The following is an 18,058-nucleotide window of genomic DNA, read 5'->3' as shown; positions in this document are numbered from 1 at the left end:
GTTTTTTGTGGTTTGTAAACTTTGAAGAGAGTGGCGGCATCAAGATCGCCTCTCGCTGGCTTCGGTAAAGATAAATGGCAGCCGTGTTTACGAGTCCGCTCTGGGGTTCCTGCCGTCTCTGCTGGCCCAGCTCATGAGAAAATGAGCCTTGGTCGTTTTTAAAAGTGTATTTTGTTGGTTATGCTATTACAGTTGTCCCAGGTTTTTCCCCTTTGTCCCCCTTCACCTGGTACCCCCCATTCCCTCCGGCAGTCCCCCCCGCTTTGTTCATGTCCATGGGTCATGCGTGTAAGTTCTTTTGCCACTCCATTTCCTGTACTGTTTTTAACATCCCTGTCTGTTCTGTACCTATTTGTACTTAATCCCTGCACCTTTTCCCGTGGTCTTTCCCTTCCCCTTCCCACCGGTAACTCTTCAAATGATCTCTGTACCTATGATTCTGTTCCTATTCTGGTTGTTTGCTTAATTTGTTTTTTAGATTCAGTTGTTGATAGTTGTGAGTTTATTGCCATTTTAATGTTGGTAGTTTTGATCTTCTTTTCTTAAATAAGTCCCTTTAACATTTCATGTCATGATGAACTCCTCTAGCTTTACCGTGTCTGGGAAGCACTTTATCTGCCCTTCCATTCTAAATGATAGCTTTGCTGGATAGAGTAATCTAGGATGTAGGTCCTTGCTTCTCATCACTTTGAATACTCCTTGCCAGTCCCTTCTAGACTGCAAGGTTTCTTTTGAGAAATCGGCTGACAGTCTTATGGGCACTCTTTTGTAGGTAACTCTGCTTTTTTTTTTGGTGCTTTTAAGATTCTCTATCTTTAATCTTTGGCAATTTTGAAGTTGTCTAAGAGACTTCTTACACTGTCCTCATTTTTTTGGATTCTTTTTTCTTCTTGCTATTCTGATTGAATGGGTTTTTTTCTTCCCTATATTCTAAATCATTGATTTGACTCTCAGTTTCATCCACTCCACTGTTGATTCCCTGTAAATTTTTCTTTATTTCACTTAGTACAACCTTCATTTCTGCCTGGGTCTTTTTTATGTTGTTGAAGTACCCAGTGAGTTCCTTGAGCATCTTAATAACCATTGTTTTGAACTCTGCATCTGATAGATTGCTTATTTCCCCTTTGTTTAGTTCTTTTTCTGGAGTTTTGTTCTGTTCTTTCATTTGGGCCATATTTCTTTGTCTCCTCATTTTGGCAGCCTCCCTGTGTTTGTGTCTGTGTATTAGGTAGAGCTGCTTTGACTCCCTGTCTTAGTGGTGTGGTCTATTGTAGAAAAACGCACTGGTAAGTTGGAAGGGGCGGAGCCTTAGGTTATTGCCAGGGCAGGGCAACCCGTGTGCACCAGGTTGATGGAGTCTTTGATAAGGTGTCACTGCTCTGTAGCTCTATGGGGGAGGGTTCAAAGAGGACAGTGGTTGCTGCCTGGCCTTTGTTTAGGGGGAGGCTGTCCCCCGGCACTTGCCCTGATGCCAGGCGCTTCAGTTCTCCCCGTGTGCCACTGGTGCCCTTCCAGTCGCAGCCCTGGTGCTGGAGCTTGGAGGGAGTGAGTCTGTGGAAGTCTGAAGTCCATTGTGGGCCCTTGAAGAGGAAATACCTGAGAATCCCAGTTTCTTCTGCTGCCCCACCCCCTATTGCTTCTTACATCCAGAAGTTATAGGGACTTACCTTCCTGGCACTGGAACCCTGGGGTGGGGTGGGGATCCCTCGCTCACCAGATATGCTCCTGATTTTTATCCACCACACATGGGTGTGGGACCACCCATTCCACCTCTCCGTGTCTCTGCCCATCTGGGTTAATGTGACTTCTTTAATTCCTTGGATGTCAGACTTCCATACAGCTCAACTTTCTGACGATTCTGGGTGATAGTTCTGTAGTTCAGTTGTAATTTTTTCTGTGATTGTGCAAGGAGGTGGGCCGTGTTTACACCTCCATCTGGACAGCGGAGTCCTGGTTGTTTTTCAGTTTCAGATTACCCTGTGTCCTGGGCACACTTAGGGTGGAGGACCCCCATGATGGGGATGTGTGTGCCGCGCCTCTTCAGACTGCCCCCGCCGAGGTGCAACTTGGGCAGCGTCTCTGCCCGCTTGGCCTCGGGCCATCTGCAGGTCTCACCAAGTTGCTGAGATGGTTTGAACGTGCACAGGGAGAGCAGTTCCCAGTATGGCCCAAGGCTGGCCAGAGCGTTCCTCGGAGTCCAGGGTGTAGGGGGTTGGGGACATGATCTGTGAGAGTCTTGGGGTCATCTTTACCTGACACTTCTCTGAGTCACCAAACCAGTTCAGAACCAGGTTTTTTTTCCCAGACTGGATTCCTAGAAGCCACCGAGGTTAAGGATCAGATGCACTTTGAAGCCACTGGCTGGGAGGAGATCCTGCTTTCTGTGCCAGTGTCTTCTAAAGGCTTGGGAAGAACCACAGCCCCAGAATTTTTTAGCAGTTACGATTTTTTTCCTAACTGCTTACCAAGTAAACCCGAAAACGAAAAGGGAGAGAGAGAAGGGCCTGAGGTACTGGAACTCCCAGGGAGCCCGCCGGCCTACGAGCCCTGGGGCTGGATTCCTCGTGACTGGATTGAGTTTAATACTGGTGCCTGACCGGCGGAGCTGCACAGAAGTACACACTGGCGTACTTGCCACTCTTAGCTTGCTGAGAGAGGTTGAAGTTATTCCCGTGGAAGTCTGCCAGCATCATTCCTGGGTGAACTCATTTGGGGACGGCGAAAGCCGATTGCTAAACACGCACCACTGATTCCAGAAACTCAACCATGTAAATAGGGGACTGTTTCTGAAATGAATCAAAGATAAAGAATGTGACCATTTCTTTTTGTGACTTGGGCATCTATTCTCAATGGACCTCGGCATTAACGCTTCTTGAGTGGTTACTGAATTAGGTTGATGTTATTTTTGTCTCTAAACATCATCATAGGTAGCCCTTGAATGTAGTTAGCATAGTTTTAACCCAAATTAGATGACACATGGATATCAGGGCCTGTGTTGGTGGTCCCTGGGCCTTGCCTGGGGACCTCAGGCTGGTTGTAGAGCTGGCTGCAAGGCTGCTGCTAACATAATGGTCTTCGCCCCTGTGTGCGCCAGGGAGCTGATGTCCACTGAGGCTCTCCTAGTACCAGGGTTTGGGCCAATTCAGTCATCCCCACGCCCTTTGTGAGAACACAGTTTAGAACACAGATTTGAATCAGAACTCCCCAGTTCAAGTCACAGCTTCACGTAACAGCTCTGGGACAATGGACAAGTTACATGGCCTTTTCCTTCCCAGTTCCTTCCATTGTAAAATTGGCGGTGGTTAGTGGGGCGGGAGAGAGTAATTGAATGAATTCAGACAAGTGAAGCTTGGGCACAAGTGCCTGGCACATGACAAGCGTTAGCTATTAACATCCTTGAGTATTGGGTGAGGAAACAGGAAGTGCCGAGCTCAGGCCCACAGAGCCAGGAGCAGAGCAGCATTTGAATCCAGGCCCAGGAGACAGCAAACGCCTTGTTCCTCTCACCATTTTTAGCACCGACTGGGCTGCGGTGGCCAAGAGGGAAAGGGCTGTCTAAGAACCACTCACCTCTTCCTAGGTCAGGACATTTGTGTGTTTTATATAATGTGTCCAAATGCTGTGAGATCATTCCTGTCTCCCAGATAAAGCAAGCCATTTGGAACTAGTAAGTGGAGGCGTCTATACTGAAAGTCACTTGCGGCGTTAATGCCTGTGGCCTAGATCCCTGGCTGTGGTGTCCACAGCATTCTAGAGCACCTCTCCTCCCTCGAGTCCGCATCCCTTCCCCAGTCCCTTCCCACCTTTCATGTCTGCGCTTGCGCACTCTGCCTCCTTTTCCAGATCTGGCCCAGCTTTTTGTGAAACCTCCCCTCCTTGGAGCGTGCTCTCCTCAGACCTGACTTGCCCAAAACTCCCACCAGCCTGTGGTGTGTTTGCCAGGATCCATTGTTTTCCACTTGTAACATCTCCAGTCATTTCCTGCACGAGACTGGAAATACCCTGAGGGCAGGTCCGCTCTGACACCTCCTTACTCCTGTGTTGTCCAGACCTGGGCACATAGGCACCCGGGACAGCCAGGAGGCCCTTAAAGTTCCCTTGACCTGAGATCTTAATGATTCCCGGGCTAAACTGGCATTTATTCCAAAACAGGTATCAGTATTAGCCAACAAGACTTCAGGGCCAGCTCTCCCAGCAACTTTTTCTTATAATCCCCAGATGTATAAGTTTGGGCAAGTTCTTTCCTCTTTCTGGGTTTTTTTCTCCCCCTCTGTGAGAGGTGGGTATTGACCACGGCCCCTTGAAGTGGCCTGGATGATTCTGCTGAGTCCACACTTCTTCCTGCTGTGGTCTCTGTGTTCTCTCTCGGTTCCCAGCCCAGCCAGGCAGCAAGGTCTCCTTTCTGGGCGGTGCATTCCTGCAGCTCCCATGTGAGTGTGGCCGCTTTGCCCACTGTTCTGTAACACTATACAAATGTAACCATATGCCAAGGGATGGGATCCAGGGTTGCAGTTATTTTGGGCTGTGCAGGAGCCTGTGGGAAAATGCTGGAACATGTCTGAGTCACTCAGGCAAATACCTTTCTTTCCGTGCTCCAGCATGTTTTCAACTTTGAGGCGTCACAGAAAAAAGCTCAGGCAGGCGCACATGCCCTCTGTTCCAGCTTGCCCTTCCTGAGCAGTGCTCCCTGTTTCTGGGACATGCTCCACATCCTCTGAGTTCTGCAAGAGGGCAACAGCCAGGGCTGGGTTAATCCCTTGGAGGCCCTAAGCATGGAAAAAAGTGTGGTTCCTCCCCCTCTACATAAAATAAAAACAATAGTAAGCCTCAAGAGAAGTGTAAGGATGATCTGAATTTGCCATGTTATGTACTCTGTTGTTATGGAAACATTCAACATTGAATTCCTCCAGTTGTGTGTGTTTGGGTGTGCCTCTGCTTTCCTGCTACTCAAGCTGCCTGTTGTCCAGCACTGCCCACTAGGGACCAGTGGAGGCCAGGAAGAGCTGCTGCAGTCCCTGGGCACAGTGCTGCTCAGGGCAAGGTGGGGCCAGGACCCGTGAAGTGAGGCAGGAGAGGAGCCAGCCCTGTCATATCAGGTTCGCACTCAGTGGCAGGGAGCGGGAGGTGGCCACAGGTCACCTGCAGGGGTCCTCGCCAGACTTGAAGCCCAGACAATGGGGACAGAGTTCCAGGTGCAATTGGAAGCCAGCCTGAAGGAGGTGAGGAGGGGACTGGAAAAAGTATCCCAAGTAGAGGGGGACTTTTCCAGAACACTCCCTTTCCTGTCCTTGTCACTCTAGCCAGAGCTTGGCCCTGATGTCCTAGGTTGGCCCACATGGAGGCTGTGCTTTCTCCACAGCCCTGTTGCTGGGGAAGAAGGTCTCCTCTTGTCCAAAGAGAAATCCCACCACTGGCCCCTCCCTTGCTCTTTTCCACTTCCTCTTTGACAACTAACTGGCTCCTTCCTTTTCCTTTGCCTACTAAAGTGCAGACCAAAAAAGAACGTTTCTTGCTTCTCAGTTTATCCCCTTTATTACCAAATATCGGGAAAGAGCCAGCTGACATCACCCCCTGGCATCCCATCCACGGCACTCCTCCCTGCAACTCACCCCCCTCCTGTGGGTGAAGGGCTACAGTCCTTGCAGGGGGGGGGGGAGCTCCTCCCAGGGCTCCTCCTATCACAACTGCCCAGCTCACCCTCCTGCCTACCCACTGGGAAATCGTGAGGACCCCTGGCTCCCTTCCTCAACCCACGGCTCTTACCACTGCATGGTCAGCTTGGTTAGGGGATAGTACCTAGCTATTTAATCAAACCCTAGTCTAGGGGATGCTGCGGAGGTATTTTGCAGCTGTGGTTAACATCCACAATCAGTTGACTTTAAATGAAGGAGATGACCCTTGATAACGTGGGTGGGCCTCATCCAATCAGTTGAAGGCCTCATGAGCAAAACAGGTTTCTCAGCAAAGAAGACATTCTGCCCCAAAACTACAGTATCAGGTCCTGCCGGAGTTTCCAGCCCACTGGCCTGACCTATAGATTTCCAACTTGCCTGTCCCCACAATTTCGTGAGCCAATTCCTTAAAATAAACCTCTTAAAAATGCACACGCACACTCACATACACACACGTGCTTCTCTGGAGAACCCTGACTGATACATACTGTTGGTGGTCTCACTGGGCCACTGGCTTCCACTCCCCAGACCCCAGGTTCCTCTTCCTGCCAAACATCCATCTGATGTGCACTGTTGCCTAAGGGCACACAGGAAAGAGAACCGCCTGACGTTCTCTGGGAACCTAGAATTCCAATCCCAGGGTTCCTTCAGCACCAAGCCAGCTCTGTCACAGCCCAAGCCTTCCATGGGTACAATCTCCAGTGCTCACAGAGGCCACCAGGTGGAGGAGTGGCAGAGCTAGCTGTCACAGTGGGGGCCGGGCAGAGGCAGACAGCTGCTGCTCAGCCCCAGCCAGTGGTTGCCGTGTGGGGTCATGGGTCCAATGTTATAAAAACTTCCAAATTTTCAAAAACACCAGAAGTCTGTTTTGGGGAAATCTCAATTTTTTAATATTTTTAAATGTTTTAAAAAACTAGCAGGCCCCCCAAAATCCATCTGCAGGCCAGATTTGGCCCTCTGCTACCAGTTCGCTAGTCCTAAGTCCCACTGTGCTTAGAATAATTAATTCTGTCTCCAGTCCTCCTGTCCTTCCCTCAGCCCCTGTGGGTAGAGAGAGCAACAACTGTGGCCCAGGGTTCCTCACTCAACTGCCCCTCACATGGAGTGGAAGAAATGAAGGGGGAGAAATGGCCGCAGGGAGAGGGAACTGGGCTTGCTGTCCCCATTCTGTCTTGCTGAAGCCCTTTTCTGTTCTCCCATCCCACCCGCCTTTCACCCTTTCACCCGAAGGCTGCCAGCAGCACCCTGTTCCGTCTAGTTCAGAGCGCGCCTACCGTCAGGCTGCCCTGTGCTGAGGACGTCAGCGGGCTGCCTCCAGGTGCCCTCCTATAGACTCACAGTCAAGTCCCTTGTCTTTCACTGGCCCGCACCGTCCACAGGCATTTTAAGGGCAGTGGTTGCGAGTCAGCTCTGCCGTCGGAGAGGCTGAGCTCCCACCCCAGCTTCCTCACTCGATACCTAACTGTGAGCTCAGGCAGGCTCTTAACTGTGAGCCTGGGTTTCTCCCTCAGTTAAACAGTGAGAATAAATGTACCTAATTCTACACCACATGACACATTTATTCCTGAAGACAGCTTGCCCCACTGGAGCACTGTTTCTACCAGTCTTCCCTTATGCCACCCCTTGGCAAGGAGAACAGGCCAAGGACCAGGTCTGCGGTGCTGGTCCTGCTTTCCAGCCTCGAGGTGGCACCTGCGCAGAGGCCGGGGAGGGGTCATGCACATCGCTCAGTTCTCTCCCTGCTGTCCCTATCCCTCTCTGCCTCCTCATGCTCACGTCGGCATGACATCTTTATGCAGCGCATTTAGGCAGGGGTTTTACAGTTGCAACGAACAGGGATCACAGACACATCCTCCCCCACAAAAGAATCTCAAGCAACAGGTATAATGCAAAGATGTCTAAGTCCTGGAACCCGGGAAACACCCACGCCAGGCCTTGGGAGGAGCAGAGCTGAGGGGCAGTGCGGATCCAGAGTGCCCCAGGGTCTGCTCTTGGACTAACTGCTGGCACTTCCCGCACTTGCTCTGTTCCCTCCCACCAGTGATGAGGACACAGGAATCAGGGCAGGTGATGCCACCATGGAAGCATGCAAGTTGGCAATCTCTGCCCATTCCAGGGAGAATGACCTCAGCACAGGGAGAACCGGAAGCAGCGGGGAGCTGGAAGCTGGAACCTACAGTGGGTAAACACAAAGGAACATAGAAGTGGGGGCTGTAGGGGCACACTGACCCTTAATGCCCTGGCAGTTGGTCCCTAACCATGGCAGTCACCCGACAAGGTCCCTCAACATTATGAATGTGGAAGGGTAGTAATTAAGAGTAACAGTCCAATTCCAAACCAAGATACAAAAAGGATACTCCTCTATACAGTTCTAAATGAAACGTAAGTCAGTCCTAGGTGTTGGGTGCCATGCTAGCCAGAACAGACGCGAGGGCCAGCTCACGACCTGCAGCCTCAAAGGTGTGCGTGCTCAGCCTCACAAAACCCCACACATCTGAGCGTCATTCTCCCAGTGGGACTAGAAGGGTATGACGGAACAGACGCACCTCCAGCAAAAAGGCCTAGGTCGGGAATCAGTCACATGGAAAGTCACAGTGGACAAGTTCTGGAAACATCTATAATGTGGTTCTCTGTGAGCTGTAGATTCTTGGAACTCTTTCCTTCCAATCATCACATCACCCCCGCATGGGAGTAAACAGTGGCATGAACTCTCAAGTCAGAAGGCTGGTGGAGCTGATTTCTCACATCCTAGAGCACAGGACGGGCTTCTTCTGGCTTACAGCTTTGCGAGGCAGTTCTAGGAAGTCGTAGAAGTGTCTTCAGAGAGGGTGGCCACTGCACTGGTGGCAGTAAAATGGTACAGCTTTAGAAGACATTATCACCTACCTCCTCCTTCAGTCCCTCCCTAGAGATCTGGCTTCTGTATACTCCCAGCTCCGGCGTCCACAGGCTCTCCATGGCCGTGTGCTCTCATCTGAACGCTCCAGCTTCCTCTTGCACTGTGCACTGACAATTCTCTGCATACCTTTTTCTTAACTTCAGCCTTCCTGAGATATAATTCACATACCATACAATTGATCAATTTAAAGCATATAATTTAATGATTTTTATATTTTTAAAAATTTTTAAAGATTTTATTTATTTAGCTTTAGAGAGATGAGAAGGGACAGAGAAAGAGGGTGAGAAACATCGATGTGCAAGATATACATCGACCCCAACTAAGGACCTGGCCTGCGACCCAAGCATGTGCCCTGACTGGGACTAGAACCAGCGACCTTTCAGTTCACAGGCCAGTGCTCAATCCATGGACCAGCCAGGGCAATTTAATGATTTTTTAGTATACCCATATAGAGTTGTGCAACGTTAATCACAATCAACTGGAGAACATTTTCATCATCCCTAAAAAGAAAGCCCGTACTCGTTAGCATTTACTCCCCATTTCCTCTAACCCTCCCTGCACCCCCAGCCCCTGGAAACTACTAATTCACTTTCTGTTTCTAGCTTTGGATATGTTCTGTAAATGGAATCGTAGAATACGTGGTCTTTTGTGACTGGCTTCTTCCACTCAGTGTGAGGTTTTCAAGGTTCTTCTGTGATGTAGCGTGTATCAGTGTTTCCCTCCTTTCTTATTGCCCAAAACACGGCGTGTGCTTACACCACATTCCGTGTACCCACTTACCAGTTTATGACATCTGGGTGTGTCCACCCTTTGGCTATTTTGTAAATGCTGCTGCTGCGAACATCTGTGTGCACACTTTTGTGTGGACATATGTTCTCACTTCCCTTGGGTGTGTACCTGGCGGTGGAATTGCTGGATCATAGGGTAACTCTGCTTTTGAGGGCCTGCCAGATCGTCTTCCAAAGTGGCAGAACATTTTCCATTCCTTTCTTTTTAAAAGATTTTTCTTTCTTTTTAAAAGATTTTATTTTTTATTTACTTTTAGAGAGGGGGGAAGGGAGGAAGAAAGAGAGGGAAACATCAATCAGTTGCCTCTCGCACACCCTCAACCGGGGACCTGGCCCACAACCCAGGCACGTGCCCTGACTGGGAATTGAACCAGTGGCCTTTCAGTTCATAGGCTAGTGCTCAATCCACTGAGCCACACCAGCTGGGGTACCTGTTCATATTTCTACCAGCAGGATAGGAAGATTCCAATTCCTCCATATCTCATTCTCTATATATCTTAGTTAAAATGTTTCAGACCACCAATTTCCCTGAAGCTCATCTCTTAGTGCCAGGTGGTATAGTTCACTGACTAGTTCATGGATTGTCTGCCTTGGGACAGTTTCTCACCCCTGGTGCAATCAGCAGGGGCCAGAGTGATGAAGCTGAGTAATGTGATTCAAAACGTGGCTACAAAATGCTCACCCTTCAGCAGAGCCTCTGAGGAAGAGACGAGGTCTGAACATGATTCCCTGGAGGCAGAGAACTTGAGGATGATACCAGCTTCACCCTAGGACCATATGCGCAGAGAGGGCAGCAGGCCACAGAGAGATAATGGCATTGATTTGGGGGCTATCAATGAGACAAATTAGGAGACCTTGTACTTAGTTTGATCTGCTTCAGCCACATACAGTTAGGGGCCCACACAAAGTCAGGTCTCTAATTTTTACATTTAGTTTCTTGGAGCACCTGCCTGCCCATATGGACAAGAATCTCTAAGTCTCCATTTCAAGGCATCTCCTTTCCTCCCTGAAATGTCCAGGAGCCTCAGGGGTGCTCCTTGGGTCAGTGGGGGTCGATCCTGCTGCAGGCGTTGGCAGAGAGAACAGGAGATGTGGTTTGTTCACCAGTGCTTCCAGCCACCCTCAGTGTTGGTCATGAACATCAGGCTGTTGACTATGGCCTTTCCTTGTTGGGTGGACACTTGCTCTTTTTGCAGAGGCCTGGCCTGGATCCCTAAGGCCACCACCCGGGCACCTTCCGCGCTCTCAGTTCAAAGCTCTCTTGGATCGTATCCAGCTGTTGGGTCCAGAGCTTCCCCCTGAGCCACACCCTGTTCAGAAAACAGCACACAGTGCCCATGAAGACTCAGCGCAGACCCGAGGCCCAGGATTGCTGAACACAGACTTCTCTAGGTTGTTGGATTGCAAACTCACACCCCCATTAGTACAAACAGATAAACAGTTTACTTAGCATAAAGAATATGGCTGCCGAGAGGGCTAGTAAGAGGATGTGCAAAATATGTACTGCTCATGGAGAGTCCTGCAAATCCATGGCCTCTGTCAACTGGCAAAGCCAGGAGGCGTCCTGAGAAGCCCTCCACTTTGACCTTTGACATTCCCTTCCAGGTGCGATGCAGAGGAGGTGTTTCTCACTATAACAAGACTGTCCTGAACACTTTCACCTGAACAGGAGCCCTAGCCAACTTCAACAGAACACAGCCGAATAGAGTCTAATTTTCACCTGTGGGCATTCACCCTTGAGCCTCCAGGTGTGTCCTCCTTGAATCCTCACCAAGTTCCTTGACACCTCCCAACCACCTCTCCACCCTCCCACCCTGGCCTCCAGTTCAGATTTCTGTCACAGAATTGTTCCTCAGAGACTTTGGTTTTCTTCTCTCTTAAAAGGTCCTTCATCTATCCCAAAAGGTTTTCCTGCCTTTGAATCTCAGAGAGAGAGAGGGACCTGGAAAACTTGGCCCTATGAGGCTCCTCAACTGTCAGACAAGTTTATACTCTTTCTCCCAGGCAACCACACTGGATTCACATCAAGAGGTATTAAGGGAGGGGCAGCCTTCATCAACCCCTTAAGAAAGCATAATGCCACTTGCCACTTTGGGCAACGAGTGCCTACTTGCCCTACATGTTCAAAACTAAAAGAATCCACTCCAAAAATAATGAAAATCCTAAGATGACTCTGGGGATACCCTCAGACATAGAAGCAGCTAGAATAATGTAGAAATTTCTCCCCATGGGTGACTACTTATATTGAAAAATATTTTTGATAATTTTGATGAATTATGGGGTGGCAAAGTTCTTTCAGACAGAAAGGTCATTATCTCTAACACATTTAAAACCCTTGGGAACAAAAAATGGTAAAATTATGGTAATTCTTCCATTTTGTTCATTATATTTCACCCTAAATATCATGATATCAGAAAATACATAGTTTAAAAATAAAGAGACATTCTATAATTATTTCATGAACAGTTTTAAGGATAAAGTTTCTTAGACTGACAGGAAAGAGAGAGAGAAGGAGGAGTGGGAGGGGAGGGAGGCAGGCAGGCAGGCAGGCAGGGAGGGATGCAAAGAGGAAGAAAGGAAGGAAGGCAGAAAGGAAGGGAGGGAGGGAGGAAATGTATGCCTGAAATGGTTGAAATGTGATATTTTTATGATACATTGGAAAGCTAAATTCGAAATACTTCTTTACAGCTAATGGTTCACCAAAGCTAGTGGTGGGTCTGAAATCTCCAGGGGGGTTGATTTATGAGGATAAGGTTAAGGCTGGCAGTCTTAGGCCTTGGTGGCCTCTGGCCTTGGAGCCCTGAGATCCTGGCTCTGCACCGCAGCAGCATCGGTAACTCACTGTGAGTTTTAGCAAACAGCTTGCCCTCGGTTTCATGAAATTCTGTGTTTGTTCAGTTGCTAACAGAGGGCTCAGTCCCACAAATTATTAAAATCTGAGACGAGTGCTTGCTTCGGCAGCCCCTGCAATGTACTAAAATTGGAATGGTGCAGTGAAGGTTAGCATGGCCCCTGGGGAAGGATGACACGCAAATTCGTGAAGTGTTCCATATTTAAAATAAATAAATAAATACAATAAAATCAAATCTGAGATGAGGGATTTCACCTTGCTGACCAAAAGGGGGCGACTCCTGACCGTGTCTTCCATTTTTACCCCCAGCCCCAAGAAACCTTTCCCTGCTTTCTCAGGAGTTGTTCCTGTGAGTTGCAGGATCCATTTCAGAATGAATTACTTCTTTTACTATTTCTTATTTCATGTTATACAAGTGATGCACTAACAGACACTAAGGTCTTATTTGAAAACCAAATAAAGGGAGCAAATACAGGATGCAGTGCTGGTCCAAAGGAAGGAACACAGCCATGAATTCATTCACCCTTTCATCCCATGAATAAATGCCACACCCCCGTTTTCTCAAATTGGGAGATATGTGTATCAGAAATAATCTATTTCACCATCTGATTAGAATTTAGTTCTAATAATGGAAATTAAGGGTATCTGTCCAGATCCTAACTGCCTGTCAGAACCCAAAATAAATTTTACCATCACCCAGAACCTCAAATTATATCTGTATCATACATGATGTCTAGCACCTAATAAATAACAGCTTCAAAACAGATAATGAAATTGATAGAAATAAAAAGACAAAATGATGTAAAAAATTGACATAAGTGGAGACATTTTAATTTTTTAATTGATTTATAGAGAGAGAGGGAGAGATTGTGAGAGAGAGGGGGAAACATCAATTTGTTGTTCCACTTACTTACGCATTCATTGGTTGATTCTTGTACATGCTCTGACCGGGGATCAAACCCACAACCTTGGCGTATGGGGATGATGCTCTAACCAACAGGCTATAAGTGGAGCCATTTTAAAATCGAGCCAGAGCAATAATGTTGTAATAACTATGCGTGGTGTCAGATGGGTACTAGATTTATTGGGGTGATTGCTTCGTCACTTACATAAATGTATAATCACTTGGTTGTACACTTGACACTAATGTAGCATTGTATGTCAACTAACTGAAAAATAAAAAATTATTATAAAAAATAAAACGACATAGAGCCAGAGCAGCCACTGCAAAGGAACTGCTTGCACATCTTGCTCCTTGAAGCTTTGGAATATTTGGACTGAGCAAAATAGCCTTTGCTCCAGGCCAAAGCTACATATTCTACAGACAACTGTTTGTGAAGCTAACAGGGGAGCAGACATCCTGCCCACAAGGATGGATGATTACGGACGTTCCTTGGAATCATCGGTAACCAGCCATGCGTATAACCAAAGAGTAGCTCAGCTTGTTCACACCTATAGGAAGTTCTTCTCTCATGTACTTATTTCCCTTTCCCTGTTTCTTTTCTTATAACTCCATAAAAGGCACACTCCTTAGTTCTTCTCCTGCTTTTCTGACTGCTTCCTTCCTTCCGTTGTTCCGTGGGCTCCTCTTTCACTACCTCTCCTTTAAAGCTGGCCTTCTGGGTCCGGATTTTCCTTCCTTCTCCAAGTTCTTTCTTCCTTCCTAGTCCCTCTCCACGCGTTCATGTTCCACATGGCCGCAATCACCTGCTCTACATTAACGGGTTCCAGCGTGATAGATTGCTCTGACCTCCTTCCAGGCCTCTTAATCAACTGCACGGCTCCACCTGGGTGTCCCACGGGACCCTCCAAGTCACTGTGTGAACATTTGAACTTACCATTTCCCCCCTCGAACTTTCTCCTCTTCTGATGTTTTCTACTTCAGCAAATGGTGCCACCCTCTTCCCCAACCCAGAAACTGGGCTTCATACTCAAGGGCCATCTCTCTATCACTCCCCACACCCAACCAGACACCAAATATGGAAGAATTGACACTAATTCCTTTATATACCAAATACCCAGTGTTTCACTTTATCACTTTAAAGAGATACCCAAGTCTTTCTTTATCTTTTCTGTTTTCCCTCCTGCCATCATCACCATCCCTGGGGTCGAACTACCCCCTCCATTGGGCTTTTCACCTGCAGTTTTCCACCCGCCCCCCAATCCAGGGTGTTCTTTTTCCTCCTCCTCTTTAAAAGAAGTGTAGCTTCAGTACTTTAACATGTGCCCAAGACTCAAACCACTATAAAAGTGGAGGCAGGACTGCTTTGCTATAAATATAAATTTTTGTTACTTTTGAGCTTTTTATGCCAAATTTTGTAGATGCATTAAAGAAGCCAATTATAATTTTATGGTGTTCTCATACTTCCAGAACCAACCACCATCAACCCAGGCCAGGCCTGCCTCATCTTATTCCAATCTATACGCCATCACATAATATTTTGAAGCAAATATCATATAGCCTATCATTTCATTCACAAACATTTTAGTATGGATGTCTAAAAGAGATTTTTAAAATATTACACCTAAAAAGAATTAAAAATATTTTTAATATCATTAAATACCTATTTTCCAGATTTCTAATTTCCTCATATATGTCATGAGTTTTTAGAATTTAGGCTTTAAATAAGATCCATACATGGTGACTGGTTGCTATGTCTTTAAATGTCTTGTAATTCACTGGTTCTCCTTCTATCTCTTTATTTTCCTTGCATTTATTTACTGAAAGTAAAAAAGAAACACATCATCTGTTCTGCAGAGTTTGCCACAATCTGGTTTTTGTTGATTGTGAGCCCACGGTGTCACTGAACTAGATCCTCACTCAGGCTTCTGTATTTCCTGTGTAGGGTATTTCCTTTGAGACTGTGTTAGCCTCATTGGGCTGCCAAGACAAACTACCATAGACGCAGTGGCTTAAACAATAGAAGTTTGTTTCTCACAGTTCTGGAGGCTGGGAAGTCCAAGATCAGCGTGCCAACGTGGCTGCATTCTGTGAGAGCCCTTTTCCTGGCTTGCAGACAACTGCCTTCTTGCAGTGTCTTCACATGGTGAGCAGGGAGCTCTACTCTCTCTTCTTCTTCTTCCAAGGACACTAATTCCATCACGGGCTCCCACCGTCACGACCTCACGTTAACTTAACTATCTCTCCAAGGCCTCACCTCCAAACACCATCACACTGGGGATTAGAGCTTCAACACAGAAATTCTGGGGAACATAAACATTCAGCCCATAACAAAGAATTTTTTTTTTTCACTAGGAGAATCATTGCATGAGACTCTTAATATGCTGGCTCTTAGGTGAATTGGTTTTCCTTATCAGTTTAAACTTTCTAGACAAGTGTTTTTACATCTAATTATGTCCCCCAGCCCCCTACTTAAAATCCATCAGCAACTCCCTTATTTTCCCTAGGCTAAAGTCCAAAGAAGTAATCTTGCAATTATTTCCTGGCCACTGCGATTGGCCAGGGGGGAGCATGTGACCCAGTCTGGGTTCATCAGAGATTTTTATCAGCTTTTTCTGCTGGAGCTGTTGGGAATTTTTTTTTTTTTTTTTTTCCTGTGGAATGATCCCACGTGAGCCTCAGAGGCATTCCTCTGGAAGTTCTCTTGTTTTCATGAAAGGACCTCTGCTAGCACAGCGGTTCTTAAACCCGACTGCACACCCAGAGAGGTCTGGAAACAGTGCGCAAGCCCGTGAGAGAAGTTGGACACAAAAGGCCACGTCCCGTACGATTTTACTGATGTGAAATGTTCGGCATAGTCAAGTCCCGAGCAGACCGGTGGTTGCCAGGGGCTAGGGATCAGGAGGAATGGGGAACAACTGCTAGTGGGCCTGAGGTTTCTTTGGGGGATGATGAAACGGTCCTGGAATTAGATGTGATAGTTGTGCAACGTTGTGACTATACTAAAACCACTAAATTGTACCCTTTAAAAAGGTACATTTTATGGTATGTGAAGTGTATCTCAATTTAAAAAAAATCACCATCCCAGACTCTCCCCAGACCCATTAACTCAAAATCTCTGTGGCTGAGGCCCAGGCATTGACAACTTTGTAAAGCTCCCAGGTTATTCTAATGAGCAGCCAGGCCTGAGACCCTGTTAGAGTCACATGACTGCTCCCTCTCTCCCCCGTCTCGCTTCTCTCCAAGAAGTGAGGAAACTGGGGAGACAGAGTTTGCATGTTTGCTTACTGTGGGTCTCTGTCTCTCACCCTTTCTGTTTCTCTTCGCCCTCCAGATCAGTTCAGGAGGGAAGATGTCAAGAAGCAAATTATGGCCTGTTATGGACTGAATTGGATCCCCCAAAATTCAGATGTTGAAGTCTTAACCCCCAATGTAACTATATTTGGGCATAAGGCCTTTAAAGAGGTAGTTAAGGTTAAATGAGCTTGTAAAAGTGAGACCGTCCTCGTCAGAAGGGGAAGTGACACCGGGGTGTGCACACCCAGAGAAAAGGTCATGTAGGGACACAGAGAGAAGGCAGCCATCTGCAAGCCAAGAAGAGAGGCCTTAGAAGAATCCATACCTTCTGACACCTTGAATTTGGACTTTCAGTCTCCAAATCCATGAGAAAATAAATTCCTGTTGTTTAAACCACCAGTCTTTGATATTTGTTATGGCAACCTGACTAATACAGTCTCTGATCCAATTGTTTCTGTAATAGCGCAAGAGGTAGGCAATCACATCTGTAAACAGTGATAATTTTGTCTTGTCTTTTCTAACTGTCATGCCTCTTATTCTTTTTTTTTTTAAACAGACAGACATCATTTTATTGGGCTTCACTTTATTGCATTTCACAGATAGTGCACTTTTTTACAAATAGAAGGCAAGACCCTCCATCAGCAAAAAGATGATGACTCGCATTATTGAGAAATTCTCTTTATTATGGTGGTCTGAAACTGAACCTACAGTATCTCTGAGGTATTTCTATATCATGTTATTGCATTATCTAGAACCTCCAGAAAAATGCTGAATAATATTAGGAATAACAGATGTCCTTGTCCTGTGTCTTGACTTCATGAGAATGTCTCTAGTATTTTGTGGATAAATATGTTTGCTTTTCATTTCGGAGTTCTGTCTCAATCCATTCTGGCTGCTATAACAAAATACCACAGACTGGAGAGCTTAGAATCAATAAAAATTTGTTCCTCACAGTTCCAGAGGCTGGAAGTCAGGGTGCCAGCATAACGGGGTGAGGCCTTCCTTCTGGGCCTCAGACTTCTCGTGGAATCCTCACAAGATGGAAAGGGCTAGAGAACTTTCTAGAGCCTCTTTTCTGAGGGCACTAATCCCACATGTGGGGGCTCCACCCTCAAGACTCGAGCACTTCCCCAAACCCCACCTACTGATCCCATTACCTTTGGGGGTTAGGATTTCAACACACAAATTTTGGGAGGACACAAACATTCAGATTCTAGCAGACATCTTTCTTCAAATTAATCAGCCTTGATGCACCATCTTGTTCTTGTTTACCTGTCCAGGAGCCTCTCCTGGGTTTTCCCCACACACTCACCACACTATGAACAAAATGAGCTACGGCCTCTTTTCCAGGCTTGCTATTCTTGCGTGGCTCCATGCCTTTGCACACCCCCTTCTTCATCCCGGCAACACCCTCTCCAACACTCAAATGGCTGGCAGCTTAGAGAGAACCAGATACAATTTTAATTCCTCATTAGACCCAAGATACAGGAAAGAAGACTCCTGCTTCTCTCCCCTTTTGAGAGAATGTCTGCGGAACCAAACGCGTTGCCTCTCTCTTCTCTTTTTAATTGCTCTCTTCATCAGTGGGTGGGGTAACTGCTCTGAAAGGCAGGGCCTCAGTGTCCCACCCTTCTTTCACTTCCCAAGTTC

At 47.0% G+C, this 18,058-nt stretch overlaps 1 non-coding gene across 1 annotated transcript; it reads left to right on the top strand.

Moving 5' to 3' along the window:
• Positions 1-12,312: 12,312 nt before the first annotated feature.
• LOC112300531 (U6 spliceosomal RNA) lies at positions 12,313-12,416 on the top strand. Its single transcript, XR_002974408.2, has one exon. It is a non-coding gene; the product is annotated as a U6 spliceosomal RNA (small nuclear RNA).
• Positions 12,417-18,058: the final 5,642 nt, after the last annotated feature.

This window comes from Desmodus rotundus, chromosome 4, assembly GCF_022682495.2.
Source record: "Desmodus rotundus isolate HL8 chromosome 4, HLdesRot8A.1, whole genome shotgun sequence".
Lineage (NCBI taxonomy): Eukaryota > Metazoa > Chordata > Mammalia > Chiroptera > Phyllostomidae > Desmodus > Desmodus rotundus.
The sequence above is the reverse complement of the archived record's forward strand: the minus strand, read 5'-3'. Positions and strand labels throughout refer to the sequence as shown.